Genomic DNA, 2,680 nt, shown 5'->3' on the forward strand with positions numbered 1-2,680 from the left:
TCGATTTAAATAATGGATAGTAAATAGAAGCCGTAGATCTAGGATCCGCTAATACAGGCTGTTAGCGCTCGTGTTAGCAGTCAGAATTGTTGTCCACATCCCATTGGTTCGATCAGCTCTTCACGATGGATTTTCGGCTATATCTCATAAAGTAAAGGTGGCTTCCAGCCCTTGGATTGAGATCTTCAGATCTGAAGTCAAATTTGAAGAAATTATTACTAGAAGAGTCTTGCTAGGCCCTAGGAAAGCATACCTCAAATTAGCTGGCAACTCCTTAAGATCTAGCTTAGGAGGCTCAACTATGGAAGGTTTGAGAATGGAATTGGAAATGGATCCTTAGGGCTCCACAGGTATGTGAAGACTCAAGACTTCAAAAAAGAAATTTTCACTATCATCATCGAACTCATCCATACACTCTTGGAATTCTGAATCAAAATCAATATCAAAGTTGGTAATTAAATCATAAAAAAAATCCAGAAAATCCTCAAGCATATTGATCTCTTCTTCCATATGTGGTTGCTTGCCTATCCTAAACATGTTAAACTCAACAGTTTGGTTGCCAAAAAATAGCCTTAGAAAACCATTTCGGTAATTGATTAATGCATTACTAGTAGCCAGGAATGGTCTTCCTAGAATTATTGGGATCTCATCCTTAGTTGAGAAGGCTTGGTATCTAATACAATGAAATCAACAGGGAAAATAAATTCCCCCACCTTAAGTAAGACATCCTCAACCATCTCTTTAGGAATCTTAACAGACATGTCTGCGAACTGAAGAGTAGTTCCAGTGGCTTTCAATTCTCCTAATCCTAGTTGCTTATACACATGGTAAGGCAAAAGATTCACACTTGTGCTAAGGTCAAGTAAGGCATATTCAATGTAGGTGTTGCCTATGACACAAGCTACGGTAGGGCTCCCTGGATCATTATACTTGGCTACTATCGACTGAGTAATTATGAAACTAATGTTGCCTGCCAAGAACGCCTTTTTTGGCACTCCTTATACATTTGTGAATACACAAATCTTTCAGGACCTTTGCATAGGTAGGGATCTGGGATATGGCATCCAAAATAGGGATGTTCACTTCTACATTTTTTAAGACTTCTAAAATCTTATCTATGGAAGCAGCTTTCTTTTTGCTTACCAAGCGATTAGGAAAGGGGAAGAGGGGAACATAAGGACTATTACGGTTTTTCTCTTTTTTAGAAGAATCGTATTTGGTTTCCTCAACTAATTCATCTTTAGTTGCCTTAGGTTCATCAGACAAACCTAGAACAAGAGGCACATTTGTGTCCTCAACAGAAAGAGAGTTAACAGGAGTAATGGACAGGGAAGATATAGGAATACTCTGGTGGTACTCTCTACCACTCCTAAGGGCGTAAACAACATGACATTGGTTGGAGGGCTCTTATTGGGTCTAACCTTGTACTTCATTCAGTGATGCATTAGTTGGTGCTTGTGAACTAATAGGTTGATGCCTAGGGTTAGGCTCTGGTTGACTAGGCAATGTTCCTTTCTCCCTCTCACGTTAAATTGAGACAACTTGGGTGAGTTCTCTTATAAGATTTTGATGGCTTGTTATGAGGAGGGCCATATTCTTTTCCAAGTCACTCAATCTACTTACCTCTCCAATGTTGGTAAACCCAGGGGGTTGTTGATAAGATGATAAGAGAGGGGGCATAGGGAAACTAGCCTGAGGTCCTACATTTGGCCTAGGAAAAGTATTTGGGGTAAAAGGCTATTATGCAAAGGGAGGCCTTCGGGGTCCAGGTTGATCTTGATTATGGAAATTGGAAGGCCCTGCTTGGTTGCACTGGTTCTAGGAAATATTTGGGTGATTTCTCCATCCTGGATTGTAAGTGTTACTATATGGATTATTTTGATATAAGGCATAAACACTATCATTGGAAGTGCCCCCAAAGGTGTTGGGGCATTTTTCTATAACATGTCTAGGGGACTGGCACCAAGCACACATCTTAACCATATTGATTAAAGATGGCTCTCTAGGAACAATAGCCTTAATCCTTTTGATTAGGCTATCCAAGTGGGCTTCCTTGGCTACTAACCCATCTACAAAATATCCTTCCCTCCTATGGTTCCTTCACTTTCTTGGGTTGATTCCCACTCACGGGTTTTGTTAGCTAAGTCAAGTAAGAATTCTCATACCTTACCTTTATATGTAAAGGATGTGAATCCCCTAGAGCACATAGACTCTATCATTTGTTTAGTTAGGTAATCAATACCATTATAAATTATTTGACGTAAATGCCATAAGTCTAGGTCATGGTGAGGGCATTCTTGGAGTAGATCCTTGAATCTCTCCATAAGTTTAGAAAAGGGATCACTAGGCCTTTGCCTAAACTGAAGGATATCTCTTCTAAGCTTATTGGTCTTGGAAGTTGGAAAAAAAATTTTGAGGAAGACAATTGTGAAGTGTTCCCATGTAGTTATGGAATTTGTGGATAACCCACACAACCACTTCTTAGCTTGGTCCTTTAATGCAAAAGTGATGAACTTAAGCTTAACAGCATCATTAGAAAGTTGTTGGATCTTAATTAGAACACATACTTCTTCAAGTTCCCTTAGAAATAGGCATGCATCCTCAGAGGTCAGCCTATGGAAGTGGGGCAACATAGTGATGTACTGAGATTTGAGCTCAAAATTATTGCCCTGGGCTTGTG

General features: G+C 39.7%; 1 non-coding gene across 1 annotated transcript; it reads left to right on the top strand.

The window, feature by feature from the left end:
* Positions 1-2,277: 2,277 nt before the first annotated feature.
* LOC122070635 lies at positions 2,278-2,384 on the top strand. The gene has a single exon (XR_006137881.1). It is a non-coding gene; the product is annotated as a small nucleolar RNA R71 (small nucleolar RNA).
* The last annotated feature ends 296 nt before the right edge of the window (positions 2,385-2,680 follow it).

Source organism: Macadamia integrifolia, unplaced genomic scaffold (genome assembly GCF_013358625.1).
Source record: "Macadamia integrifolia cultivar HAES 741 unplaced genomic scaffold, SCU_Mint_v3 scaffold957, whole genome shotgun sequence".
Lineage (NCBI taxonomy): Eukaryota > Viridiplantae > Streptophyta > Magnoliopsida > Proteales > Proteaceae > Macadamia > Macadamia integrifolia.